The sequence below is a fragment of the Chlorocebus sabaeus genome, chromosome 10 (genome assembly GCF_047675955.1).
Source record: "Chlorocebus sabaeus isolate Y175 chromosome 10, mChlSab1.0.hap1, whole genome shotgun sequence".
NCBI classification, from domain to species: domain Eukaryota; kingdom Metazoa; phylum Chordata; class Mammalia; order Primates; family Cercopithecidae; genus Chlorocebus; species Chlorocebus sabaeus.
Window position 1 is genome coordinate 116,001,585 of NC_132913.1, and position 15,369 is coordinate 116,016,953.

Genomic DNA, 15,369 nt, shown 5'->3' on the forward strand with positions numbered 1-15,369 from the left:
ATAGAAATCAGAGGAATAATCATTATCAGTATCATCTCCTTTCCATCATCAGCACCGTCTCCTTTCCATCATCAGCACCATCTCCTTTCCATCATCAGCACCATCTCCTTTCCATCATCAGCACCATCTTTCCATTATCAGTATCATCTCCTTTCCATCAGCAGCACCATCTTTCCGTTATCAACACCATCTCCTTTCCATCATCAGCAGCACCATCTCCTTCCCGTCACCAGCATCATCTCCTTTCCATCATCACCAACACTATCTCCTTTCCATCATCTCCAGCACCACCTCCTTTCCATCAGCAGCACCATCTCCTTCCCATCACCAGCATCATCTCCTTTCCATCATCACCAGCATCATCTACTTTCCATCATCACCAGCATCATCTCCTTTCCATCATCACCAGCACCATCTCCTTTCCGTCATCTCCAGCACCATCTCCTTTCCATCAGCAGCACCATCTCCTTCCCGTCACCAGCATCATCTCCTTTCCATCATCACCAGCATCATCTCCTTTCCATCATCACCAGCATCATCTCCTTTCCATCATCACCAGCACCATCTCCTTTCCATCAGCAGCACCATCTCCTTTCCATCAGCAGCACCATCTCCTTCCCGTCACCAGCATCATCTCCTTTCCATCATCACCAGCATCATCTCCTTTCCATCATCACCAACACCATCTCCTTTCCATCACCAGCAACATTTGCTTTCCATTTCCAGCATCATTTACTTAAAGTCTTTTAGCAGTGTATGTGACAGATTGCCTTATTTTTAATGTGCATATGTGACAAAAATAACTTTCATCACCTATAACCAATCCCATCCTGTTTTTTGACTGAACAATCTTTTATTTATTAGACAAACACATTTTTTCCTCAGTTAATCACTTCTGCTTTATCAGTTGTGGTAAATGGTGGCTAGGTGAGTAGACTTGGTAACAAGAGGTAAGAAGGAGCACAACTGATCTCTATAAGTAGAAGAGGGAAATTGAGAGGCAAGATCTTCTAAGGAAAATGTTTTCAGTGGAGGACAATTAGATAAAGAGGAGAGCTGACTGTGAGGGTGAGAAGAGAGAGTGAGAATAAATGGATCTCATTTTCAGTGAAATGCCGTGCTCTGTGCTCAATCTTTCCCATAAAACTCTCTGAGCAAGTTTGAAGTAGCTCATTGATGTTTTTATTTTGTTTGGTTGTTTCTGCTTTTCTAAAAAAGCGAGAATTTTATGGAAATTATAATTATCAGACTTTTATAAAAAAAAAAATGAAATCTTATCTGACATTAAAAAGATTCTAAACATTGTGTATATTTCATCTGCTAATGTTATTCACACTTTAAAGTACCTCACTAACAAACATAGGCCTTTACATGTATTCTTTCTCTTTCTTATTTAAATATTATTAATGATATACAAGAAAGGCAAAAATATACACTTTAGACAAAGGATTAAAACAAACATATTAGAGGCACTGGGCCTATTTCTACTTATTGCTGATGAGTCTGGGAGGAGAAACACAATCAAGCTTACATACATTATATATGTATATATAACATATATGTGATATAGATGTGATATAGGTATATATATCATATATGTGATATATCTCTATATATCATATATGGCATATACATATATATGATATATGTAGATATGTGATATATGTGTACATATCATATATGTATATATCCTATGTGTATATATCATATGTATATATGATATATATCATATACATGATATAATATGTGTATATACATATAAGTGTATATATACACATATATACATTTACATATGTGAGATATATAAGATATATATTATATATGGGATATATATACATATATGTAAGCCAGGGTCTGACTGTGTCACCCAGGGTAGAGTGGTAGTGGCATGATCACAGCTCACTGCAGCCTTGACCTCCCTGGCTTAGGTGAACCTCCTGCCTCAGCTTCCTGAGTAGCTGTGACCACAGGAGCATGCCACTGTACCTATCTAATTTAAAATATACATACATATGCATGTATTTGTGTATATATGTATATGTATGCATATATATTTAGAAATGGGAGTCTCTCCATGTTGTCCATGCTGATCTTGAATTCCTGGACTCAAGAAATCCTCCCACCTCGGCCTCCCAAAATACTGGGATTACAGGTGTGAGCCATCACCCCCAGCCTCAAGCTTATGAGTTTTTCATCTCTTTGGAAGACAATTTGACAACCTGACAAGAAAGAACGAAAATGTACTCATTTATTTTATCATCTTCCTCACTTAGAGTTGCAAGATCTGAAACACCAAGCAAATTGAGAATTTTTTTTTTATGTAAAAGTTGCTTTTTGAGGTGTGTAGCATTAACACTATAACCCCAATCACCACTCCACCCCGATCACTATGTTTCAGTGAGTAAATAGGGCAAAATGGAACAGAGTTTAGTGGTTCCCAAAGTGTAATCCACCACTGGGGCTCCCCAAAAAGCTTCCAGGATCTATGAAGTCGAAACCATTTTAATAATAATATCACTTTGTTGAAATTTAAATCTTAGTCAAGGCAGTGTTTAGTAGCAACTGTACTAGTTACGATTAGTTTCTTCAACATGAAACTTCAGGCACTTTTTTAAAAATGCCAATTTTATTTAAGAATTACCCTAATAAAACATTAAAATGCAGTGTTAAATTTCAAGCCTTAAACATGCACATTTTTAATACTCCAAGGATGAAATGAGAAGTTTGTCTTAAGCATTTTTATTACAATCCAAATGTGATGGTCATTCCATGGAAGGATATCTGTACTTGTTTGAATTGCAGGCCAAACTAACCCTTCTTTTGTGGAACATGATTTTCACCTGAAAAAGTAACACAGAGACAAACTAGGTTTAATTAAGGATTGGATATCCAGCAGAAATTTTCTAGAAAACAAGCCAAAGGTATCTGTCAAGGGTAAAAATGATAGTATTTATTGCCAATGGAAAATTTGAACTTCCCAGTAAAACTTAGAATCTTGTAAAATGCTTATTGGCAACTATGAAACTGATGGCTTCTCATACATGAACAGTTTTCTGAAGAGACTGAAGGAGACGTTAACAATAGTGATTGCTTTTTGATGTTCTATGATGAATTATGCCAACTTTTAGAAGATCTGAATATCTCACTGAATCAATATTTCCAAACGACTGATGCATCATTATCCCAGGGACTGACAGATCTCAAAGACAGACTGTAGCTTATAATAGCAATCAGCAATGACAAAAAAACACATCGGGTGGAGTTTGGAGTAATCCAAAGACAGGCTTCAGAAGTTCTCATTCTTCTAGGAGAGTTCACAGAGAACTCACTTCTTTCTCTAGTGCTGAAATGCAGCAAAATACGTGCAGTGTTTCTGCCCAGGGAAGCCTAGTTGAGACTCAGAGTTCAGGGTTTTCACTGGTGGCTGGGCACGTAGGCACAATGACCAGCTACTGCTACTAAAATTCCAGACTCCCCGAAGGAAAACAGTTGTTCAATGCCCTAGGTGGGTAAAACAGTTTTATTAATGTAGGGAGCATTCCAAAAGCCAAGTTTCCAGACGCCAACCCAGGTCCAACCCTGAAAGTAAGCCTTTTTAATAGGAGCAAGCCAGGTCTGCTGTATTAACTCCTTACTGCATAATAGTGCTACACAGTAATAAATAGGTGAAAAATCCATTCTGAGCACAAGATAGAGAATAGATTTTAATGTAACACACAATGTACGATTTGTGATAGGGTTTCAGACTCCATTTTGAAGTTAACGTTTAAGAAACCATGCTTGTTGAGTTTTGATGTAGTTTCAAAGAAGAATATCTACAATTATTTGCAAAAACTGTTAAAATACTTCATCCTTTTCCAATTAGATATCTTTGTGAGGCCAGATTTCCTTCATACACTTCAATGAAAACAACATAGCATAGCGAATTGAATTCGGAAGCAGATACGAGAATGTAACTCTCTTCCATTAAGACAAGCATTAAAGGCATTTACAAAAGAGAAAACCAGGCTTGTCATTAAATCTTGTTTTGGAAAACAATTATTTTATCTATAAAAGTACATTACTCATGTTAGCATATAAATGATTTATCTTTCCTATTTAAGAATGAATTGATACATACATATTTTTAAAAATTTCTGCTTTAATTTCCAATATCGTAAGACAATACGGATATCAAAAGAAATAAACTATACAAATAAAAACTACTTGGTGTCTTCAGTAAATTTTAGAGTGTAAACATGTCTTGAGGCCAACAGATTCGAGAAATGCTGGCTTAGACAACAAAGGTGTAAATTCAGGGAATTTATAATCAGTATTTTTAATTAATCTTTAATAAAATGTTAGTTCAGTAAGAATTTTGAGAGATGTGGAATTTGGAGATTGGGCTTGAGTCTATGACAGTCAATGTATACTCAGAATGTAAGTCTAAAAGAGAAATTTGCCAAAATTCAAATGAACAATGAAGGGTGGTAGATACAATATTCTACTCTATGCCCTTGATAGTGACCTTCCATTTAAGGATAAATATACAGGGGAAAATAGAGAGTTTTCAAATATTTCTGCTTGCTATACTCAATAAGACAGTTGACCACTTCAGAGAGAAATTTGACAAAATTTAACACAAGTGTAGATACATATGCCATGAAATCCAGTAATTCTATTTCTCAGAATGTATTCATGATAAAATTTATACACATGTGCAAAAGATATTTGTATGAACATATTCATTGAAGTGCAATTTGTAACAGCAAAATAAATTCTATCCCTCAGGAAGGTCAGGAATAAATAGAGTTTGTTAATACAATGGAATTTTATTTGCAATTTAAAATAAATGAACCAGTCCTATATGTATTAAGTTAATAAGCCTGAAGAATTGTCATAAGTATAAAAGAAGTTTGCAAAAGGTTATATACAGCAATATACCATTTGTGCAGTTGTTCAAAATATATGATATAAAGCATATGCAAAGTTTTAAAATACTTGCAAAAATAGGACTAAATATGAATATTATGATTTGTGAAATATTATTTTTCTTTTATTTTTTCTCTTTATTTCTTTTTTCTATGATTACCATAAATTACTCTTCTTACTCTTATTTTTATTTCTACTGTTATACTTTCTCCTGTCATTACTAATTTCATATGTATATAACATTTCAATATTGAAATTTACTTTCTCAGAAAACTGCATTAGATTTTCAAGACAATCAGATGAGTGAACCCCATTTTTCAGTGGAGAAGTCAGACTGGGGTGTCTTAATCACCCCAAGAGACATGAAGTGACATTGCCAAGGTCACATACCCAATAAGTGTTAGAGTCAGAATAAAACACAGGTTTAATGATGATAAATTGATGGTTTTTTTACTTGCTATGTCTGCCTGTTAGAAAGACATACACGTGATAATTCAGTAAGTATTTTTATTGGTAGATAAAAACAATAATACTAAGACATGAATAATCAATGTTTACAAAACACTATCTTCTAGGCATGGCTTAGGTGCATTATATTAATCACTTGATCCTCACAACTTTGCAGGGAATCTGCTATTATTATCTGACTACGACAGATAAGGAAACAGGTGCAGAACATTTGAGAAATTGTCCAAAGCTCTGCAGAGAGAAGTGGCTGTGCTGGAATTTGAATCCAGGGAGTATGACTCTAGAGGCCATACTCCTAACTACTACTATAATATATCATCCTGCCTCATAAAACAGTTTTTTTGTTTCAGATCCTCCCAGAAGAACTGATACAGCGCGGAATTCTCTGAAGATGTTTTTACACTCTGATGCAATTTTAATGAAAGGCATTCTGTGCGGACTTCTTAACACTGCTAATTTAGTTCCATTTTGCAGAGTTTGTCAGCATACTAAATAATTCTTTTGGCAGTACAAGCAAACGCCCTCAAATTAAGCCATCTTAATAATTATTTGAAAACTTTCTGTCAAATTTTGTTTCTATCCTCGATGGGCATTTTCTTGCTGTTTTACTTTTCTTTTTTTCTAAAGAAAATAGTGTAAGTATTCCACACACCACAATTAAATTCCTAATTTTAAATGAGGTTTAAACAGCAGAAGTACAAGGAGAAGAAGAAGTGGAAGAAGAAGAAGAAGAGAAAGAAGATTATACAAGTATAAAGAGCCTATTTGTTAATATTTCTTTTGGTGAATATTTATTTTGATATATTTGTAAGAATATATAATAAATATTCAGTGTTCAAAATAACTTTATAGATAAATGGTACTGCAATTTTGGTAACATCTTTTGACATGAATGTTGGATTCATTCATGAATATGAATTCCATCAGGAAATGGGCCTTTTGTACGAATTAAAATTCAAAATTAACAAAAACAGTCAAACACCATGTACTCTGACCTTAAGTCCTCCTGAGAAATGACCATTGTTACCAATTTTTAGAGGTGTGTTTTTAAATAAAATAAATGCCTATATTTGTTAGTCTTCATTTTCTCTGCAAAGTTCTACACTTTTTTCTCTCCTTAAAAAATCTTTACATTTATCTTGGGGTGTGTGTGTGTTTGTACACAAATATATATATATATATATGAAGCTCTTTTTAGTAGCTACATAACATTCTCTTTATGGTGTACTCTAATTTCACTAGTCAACTATTCGTGGATTATATAGTTTATTAAAAGTGTTTGACTAAATTACTATTATCAACAAAGTTTCAATGAATTTTACACTTAAAATTTGCATGCATGCATGTAAGCAAGCTTATTTGTGGGATGAATTTATAGTACAATCTGGGTTAACTTCCGGGTAGATAAAAAATGATCTTTTACATTTATTTAAATAATCTATTTCTTGTTCATGGCTGTCAACATATGTAATAGTGATGCCAAAGCTCTTTCTGATGACTTTGTAAGTGGGTGTGGGTTGTTAGCTCTGTGACAACTCATTGTCTCCCCATTGTCTTCTTTGCCTCTTAATTCTGCACAGTGTGGAGTCTCCCTAACTGGTAGTGGGAAGGGAAGCCAATTATTCTTTTTAATTGGCTTGCCTCTTAGGCTGCAACGGAGTTCTCCAGCGATCCAGATCATTACTAGTGCAGATCACTAATCTTGATATTTATTTGATCCAATAATATTGCGTTTGCCATCTCACAGTCTTCTCCATGCCCCTAAAGAACCATTTGAATGGTTCTTGAGAAACCTCTGGCTAGGCAAGAGAGGTAGAAGATGGATTTAAAATGCTTTGCCAAGCACAACTTGATTGCATTTTTTTCCCCCAGAAATCTGGAGTCAAAGGATGCCGTATCTACAGTTGGCATTGAGCACTGAGACTTCAAAAATACAAAACCAAAAATATTAATTTTTCTGCAATTCCCAACACTGTAGTTTGCTCTCTTTTAAAATCATATTCTACGTCATAAGTTGTAAATATACAAAAATACCTCAGTGAAGGCATTTTCCATAGTAGATTGCAAGATAAAAACATAAATGTGGCATGAAAGTATTTAAAGTGAGAGTAGTGAGTGTTAAAAGAAATGTTGGCATTAGTAACACTACCCACTTTATTAGATACTATATTCAAGATAAAATAAAATGTCAAAGTTTGCTGAGTGGCAAAGGTTAAATACAAAGTTCCTCTTGTTGCTACCTGTCTATGGAGTGAACTGGATAAGGGCTTGTGATCCATTGAAAGGGATCAAACATATTATAAAAAGAGGTCAATGAAGGAAAACAGGGTGACTGTCAATTTCAGATAGGAAACCACATGCCATCTTTGACCTTGAAATGTGTAGTAGGAGCGTTGAACATCAAGCAGGGGTTATATTCTTAGTTTTTATTCTCTTTGATGATTTTGTCGTTTTTGGACTTTTATAAATACGTGTTTTCCTGTAGCAGTTTGCCCTGAAAGCAAGGTGCAATTGTACACAAATAGTGAAATCTTTCTATCTACTTACCAATCTATCCATCTAGCCATCTGTATATATCTTTGACAAGAATACCACCTATTTCAATGTATTTTCCTTAATAATTCCACAATGGATCAGTACATATATTGTTAAGTAGTTCTGGATAAAATAAAGAAAGAAAACATATATTGGTTTCTCCTATTAACCTAATTGTTAGGTTAATAGGAGTGTTCTGCACTTTTAATCTCATTTAACCCTCACCCAGCACTGTTAAGAGGCGATCATTAGCCTATCATTTATTAATAAGAAAATGTAGACTGAGAGAAATTAACTAATTTTTACAAGACCACAAAGATAATAGGAGGCACAGAAGAATTTGAACCCATTTGTGTCTATTTCTGACTCCGTTGGTCTTGTCTCTTCTCCACGTATGTATAAAAATGATGGCATTGATTATGATGACCGCCAATTTTTTATCACTTGCAAAGTACCAGGTCTTAAATGCTGCATTGACACTGTCTCCAACAATCCTCACAAAGAAACTATTATTGTTACCATTTTATAAAGGGAGGGGTGATGTCCAGGAAAACAAGACTGATTTCCCAAATCCAGAGGGAAAGAAGAAGTAATTAAACTCTTTGTTGAATAGTATTTCTGTTGAGTAGATGGAGGTTACAATTTATGGAAAGTGGAAGCAGAATTAGAAGCAACTGCTCACTTTTAACAAAAAGGGCTATGTCTCCATTATGTTAATTTTACACTAACATTGTATTTTTGCTGACTATAAAGTATAGTATGTTTTAAAATATTGTCACTTTGTACCAAACATTTATTTCTCTAATCCTTTTGAATCCTAATAGAGATTATTTGATATTCTACTATTATGAAAATAGTCCAGTGGAAAAAAAAATTATGGTTGCATTTACAGTATCAGTGATCTTACCGTTCTCATCATTCTTACACTTTGAAAACCATCTTTTCTACAGTTTGAGATTCTCTTTTCACTTGCAAGTCATAAGTATCTGAAATAATCACATAAACACTACATAGTGTTCCTTTAAGAGAGTGACTTAATTTCTACACAAGAATTGAAAGATATATATGTGAAAAAGTTAAAGTATTGGAGATATTTTATTTCCTTTTATTAAATTGTGTAATGCATTAGGATAAAAAGATACATTTTACACATTCTTAAGAATCTTTCCACCAATGCAATGAGATAAGATATTTTAGAGGCTGGGCGCAGTGGCTCACGCCTGTAATCTCAGCACTTGGGGAAGCCGAGGCGGGCAGATCACGAGGTCAGGAGATCGAGACCATCCTGAATAACACGGTGAAACCCTGTCTCTACTAACAACACAAAAAATTAGCCAGGCATGGTGGCGGGCGCCTGTAGTTCCAGCTACTTGGGAGGCTGAGGCAGGAGAATGGCGTGGACCTTGGAAGGGGAGCTTGCAGTGAGCCGAGATCATGCCACTGCACTCCAGCCTGGTTGACAGAGTGAGACTCTGTCTAAAATAAAAGATATTTTATAAAATGTCCTGTTAAATAAGGCACTTTCAAGTTCGATCAGTGTGACACGATATACTTTAATTACTGTTGTTAGCAAATCAATAATACATTTGTTAGTGAAATTGTGGAACTGATCTGTAAATGAAAATACGGTACTTTGAAAAGTTGTATAAATAACTGTTTAAATGTCATGGTTCATAAAAATGTTTCATCATTCTATCCTTTATCAAGTTTTATACAGATAATATATAATGTTAATAGAAGTTTATTTTAAAATCAGTTAGAAGAAATTTGCATTCAGGATTCCCTTCTGCCATCTCGTTTCCTTGACTTGTCTTTTCAGCTGTCTCCGGGGCCCCAAGCACCTAGTCTTCTTTTTGGCAATGCTTTCATGATAGATCTTAGAACTCCTGCTCTCAGTTAGAACATTGAATTTGTACACATACAGAGGTAAGTTCCCGGAGATAAATAAGGTGAAAAGAAACTCACCGCATCCATTAGTCCACTGTACAATTTAATGTATTTTTATTTATTTTATGCTACGTTATGAAGAAATGGCATCAGAATGATGAGTTAGAAAAATTCTTTCTTTCATTCAATATAGTTATCTCCATCCTCACTTTTATCACTGACTTGGCATTTTGTAGTTACTGAGAGCCGTACCTTTTAAAATTGTAACTAAGCTCCATACAGCTTCTGGGTACTGTGAAGTTGGCAACCTGTAGACCGGGTTCTAAATGAAGCTCACTATCTACTGAATGATTATGCATCAATTGCCCTCAATAGAAATAGCTATAGGAGAGGATGGAGCCACTGGATAACTCCCTGCAAGTAGTTTTACTACTCTAGGTGTTAGTTTAATTATTGGAATATATTTGCATGAAGGATTGGATCTTTATATTTCTAAGATTTTATGATTCTAAATGATGAATGTAAGGACTAAGGATTTTAACGGGTTATAGACACACTGCACAACAGGAGAGAATGCTTCAATTTGGAAAACTCTAATTTATGCATCAGAACTAACAGACATGCCATACTTACAAATTGTATGATTTAACCTTGTGAGTAGCAGTACTTACACGGAAATTTACAGCATTGAATGCATAAGCTAGAAAAGAAGAAAAATCTAAAATCAGTAGTCTAGTGCCCCACCTTAGAAAACTAGAGAATGAAGAGCAATATAAGCCTAAAGCAAGTGAAGAAATAGTAAGAATTAGGACAGGAATCAATGAAATTTAAAACATTAAAGCAGTGACAAATTTTTTTAAAAGTTGGTTCTTTGATAACATCAATAAAATTGATGCACAACCTATATAGTTCTTTTATATAGGAAACATACATTTTTACGAAGAAGTTTTTAGTCTATGGGGAGAAAACATGAGGCAGCAAGATCATTGTCAGAATCTGGATGAGACAGTCACTGAAATAACTCATTCAATAATAGTATTGTCTCAATAGAAACTTAACTGCTAATATTTTAAGTATTTTAGCAATTCAGAATGTCATATTACAAGGCCTCCTCATTTTATATTATGAGATTTTCAGAAAACAGTTCTGAAAATAAGATGATATAAATGGCTGTCAGAAAAAAAAATAAAGATAAAAGCCAAGCACAGTGGTTCATGCCTGTAATCCTACCACTTTGGGAGGCCAAGCCTGGCAGATCACCTGAGGTCAGGAGTTCAGGACCAGCCTGGCCATCATGGTGAAACCCCGTCTCTACTAATCTCTACGAAAAATACAAAAATGAGTCTGGCATGGTGGCAGGCTCCTGTAATCCCAGGTACTCAGGAGGCTGAGGCAGGAGAATCTCTTGAGCCCAGAAGGTGGAGGCTGCAGTGAGCTGAGATGGCACCACTGCACTCTAGCCAGAGCGACAGAGCAAGACTCCATTTCAAAAAAAAAAAAAAAAAAAAAAAAAAAAAGACATCAAGTGAGAAAATAAAAAAAAACATATGCATGCTCTAGGTAGACGATATAAATACAAGCACAATTATAAATATTTTCCTTGAGCAAATAGAGGAAACTTAAGACTTGTAGTTAAGCTAACTCCACTATTCACTACAGGTATGAGAAAGATCAGACCATAACCAACATATCACATTCAGGGAAAAATACATAACTCAATTTGGGCCAATGAGACCCGATAGACAGTAGCTGAGGACTTTAGAAGTGAAGGTTCATTTCTTTTCCTCAAAAGCTACCTAAAAAGATTCATTTTCTTGATGATAATGCATTGGAAAAAAGTGTAATAATGATAAAAACAAATGCTCGCCAGACCATTCACTGTGTGCCTGGTGCTATCATATGTGACTGTTGATACATTAACTCAGTCTTCATAGTCAGTTTGTGAAGACTTTACTTCATGTCACTGATAGGCTCTCAGAAATTGCAACTTGAGGTGAAATGAGGTATAATGCAACCAATGATTTTTCTCATCTATGTCATAACTAAAAACATGAAAGGAAACAATGTTATCTGAGGACGGGGTGTACATTCTTTGGTTAAAGTCGCAGTTTCCAAGAACTTATCAGTGATGTGAAGGAAGGACTCACTATGACCCAAAATTGAGTGGCAAGGAAGTAGAGGTGGGATTTGATCCCTTCAGTCTTATTCCAGAGTCTGCATCCTTTACAATTGTGCTGTAGTAATTCTCATCAATTACTAGTACAGTCACATATATCATGTGATGTTTCTCTACACTGGAAATCAAAAATATTCAAATACAGAATGCTATATTCCTAGACAGAATAACTCAATATTATTAGAATGCCATTTTATATTATTATATGCTTAATATAATATGGATAAGATAATCAGGAGTTTTCCTGGCCACCCCACACCCCAAGAAAAAGTAGACTATGAAACTAACAATATATATAGTCTTGAAAAGAAGAAATATGGCCTACTGGTTATTAAAACTATCTTAAAACCACAATCATTGAGCAATATGATAGCAGTGCAAGCATAAAGATAGATGAGTATAGAAATTCCAGAAAGACATGTGCTTCTTCTAGGTGAGTAAAGACCAATAGCAATTTTTGTACCATGGACCAGTGGTCCAATATTGGTATAAAGCCAGCTGCCATAGTTAGAGAGACTTTCCTAAGACTAGAAATATATGTATATGTATATGCATATGCATATATATATGTATCTGTATATGTATATGTAGAGTCAAACTTTTAAGGACTATGTGGGCAAATACATCCCATAAGCAAAGTTAATTCTACCAACTAGAGTCAGTGGCTGCTAGTGATGAGGCCAGAAAGCAGAAAGACATCTTGTATTTTCATGGAGCATGGGATTAAGAACTCTTTGGGAGGAAGGATCCTGACCTCGCATTCATCATAGCTCAAATCAGAGGAAAAGAGAAAATATTAAAGCTGTGTCCCAGTTCCCGCCCAGCTCAACTGCAGCTAAGATTCAAAAGAAAAGTTCCTCAATACAGGTGCCTATGGGGGTAAAAAAGGTATTTATTTCTGTCTCTATTGTTTTTTAAAATGTGTAGTGTCTGCCATAAAATAAAATGTTTATCAGGTAGGTGAACAAGCAAGGAATTGTAACCGATAGTCATAAAAAGAAACCACCTGTATAGGGAGATGTATAGAAGGCTCACCTATTGAAATTACCAGAAAAAAACTTTTAAATAACCCATCTAAAAGTTAGATAACAAGCGTGAACAGAGGACTTTCAGCAGAGAGAAGTAACATAAAAATGAACCAAATGGAAATTTTAAGAATCATAAAACAGAGAACAACAATTCAGTCGGTGGGCTTAAAAACCGAATGCATCAGCAGAGGAAAGAGTCAGTGAATTTAAGTAAAGCATGGCACAGATTATCCGATATGAAACACAAAGAGAAAAAAATAGAAAATAGAAAAACAGAAGCAGTCTGAGGTTTGTTAAACATTATCAAGTGTTTCAATATTTGCTCTATGGGAGTTCTAAAATGGGAGGAAAAAAAGAATAGTCCAGAGGCAATATTTAGGAAATAATAGCTGAAGATTTCACAAAATTAACAAAATACAACAGGCCACAGAGACAGGAGAACAAATACACATTTTAAAACCCTACAATTTACTACACTGTAGTCAAGCAGCAGAAAACAAAATAAAGACAACATATTTAAACTAGCCAGATACAATAGAGTAATTCCATTCAATGAAACTCAAAGATAAAGACAACATACTTAAACTAGCCAGATAGGGTAATTCCATTCAATAGGGTAATTCCATTCAATGAAACAAAAGAAAGAATATTTATCATCAGAAATTACAAAACCTAGGAGACAACAGCATAAAGTTTTTAAAGTGCTGAAAAGGAAGCGTGTAACTAGAATTCTATAACCAGTGAAATTATCTTCTAAAAATAAAGGTGAAAAAATATATTTCAGAAAAAAGGTGAAATAATTCATCATCATGAAAATGTGCACTATAATAAATACTAAACGAAGTTTAGTCTGAAGAGAAATGATTCCAGAAGAGTAATTTTGAAAGAAGAAATGAAGAGCCAAAGTAGTAATAAATACATGTAAAAATGCTTTCTAAGAATTTCATTAAGAGATGATTGATTCTTTAAAGAAAATATAGCATGCCTGTAATCCCAGCACTTTGGGAGGCCAAGGCAGGTGGGTCAACTGAGATCAGGGGTTCAAGACCAGCCTGACCAAAATGGTGAAACCTTGTCTCTATTAAATACAAAAAATTAGCTTGTGTGGTGGTGCATGCATGTAATCCCAGCTACTTGGGAGGCTGAGGCAGGAGAATCAGTTGAACCCTGGAGGTGGAGGTTGTAGTGAGCCGAGACTGCACCACTGCACTCCAGCCTGGGCAACAAGAGGGAAACTCCATCTCAAAAAAAAAAAAAATTAGTAGGAAAATATTGTATGGCTTATAATATAACTAGAAGAAAGACATACGCCAGTCTTCACAGAAAGAATGAAAGGGGTTAAATGGAGGATGACTTTTGTGCAATTCTTACATTATTTGTAAAATGGTAAACTATTAATTCAAGGTATACTGTGATGAACTCAGGATTCAATACATAATATATATTTATAACATATATACTGATTGATAGATTGTAAAATAATCTACTAAAGGTATTATCAGGAAACATCAAACAAATAATTTGTGGCCAATAAAGCACATCATTGCAAACAAACAAAATTTAAAGAGATGCAGGGCTAATAAGCAAATAATACACTTTTTAAAAAGTGATCTATTCACAAGATCACACCCTTTCCAGCCATTGCAGGGACAAACTGGGATGCCATTGCTACCAACAGTTACCTGAGAAGGGAGTTTGGAGCTCATAATTGGTTTGAGATCACCACTGCCAAAGATCTTATAAAGCTCCAAAATTCTTCGATCATAAGGGTCAATTCTAAAATTCCTGGGTTTAGAAATCAAGATACTTGCTTTATACTTCCCACTGAAACACACCAAAAAGGTGTGGATTCCAACCCAAAGGAGCTAGACAGAGTGCCCAAGCCCTATATTATGTCCAGGCATGAATTGGTAAGCCCTGCTGCTATTCACAGAGAATACAAATTTTAATATCTAGCATAAGTAATCTCTGAACAAAGACTTCAAGGAAATAGAGCTAACAATGCAATAGAGAAAATAAAATGAAATATGAAAAGTTTCCAATAAATTTTAAAAAGATAGAAAAAGAAAAAGAAAAGAAGAAAGAACAGATGGAAGAGAAAACAACTTGTGAGGTGGTTGATGGAAACAAGTCACTGCAGTAACTACATTAACATGATAGTAGATTCTCTGATGACCTCTATGTTCCCTGCTTTCTGGTGTTCATGCCCTGGTATGATCCTCCCACCCCTTTCTTGAGTGTGGGAGACCTATACATTGTTTCTAATGAATATGCAAAGATGATGAGCTACCACTCCCATGACTATGTTATGTGACACAAAAACCCACCTTGTTGTTGTTAGCGCACTTGTTCTACAGACTCTCT

At 34.8% G+C, this 15,369-nt stretch overlaps 1 long non-coding RNA gene across 1 annotated transcript in view; it reads right to left on the bottom strand.

The window, feature by feature from the left end:
- Window positions 1–2,607: 2,607 nt before the first annotated feature.
- Window positions 2,608–15,369, bottom strand: part of LOC140712693 (uncharacterized) — a 130,889-nt gene continuing 118,127 nt past the window's right edge. Inside the window, exons 3-4 of the long non-coding RNA XR_012094402.1 lie at window positions 7,927–8,037; window positions 2,608–2,840 (exon numbers count right to left, since the gene is read on the bottom strand). This is a non-coding gene — a long non-coding RNA (uncharacterized lncRNA). The remainder of the gene's footprint in view (window positions 2,841–7,926; window positions 8,038–15,369) is intronic.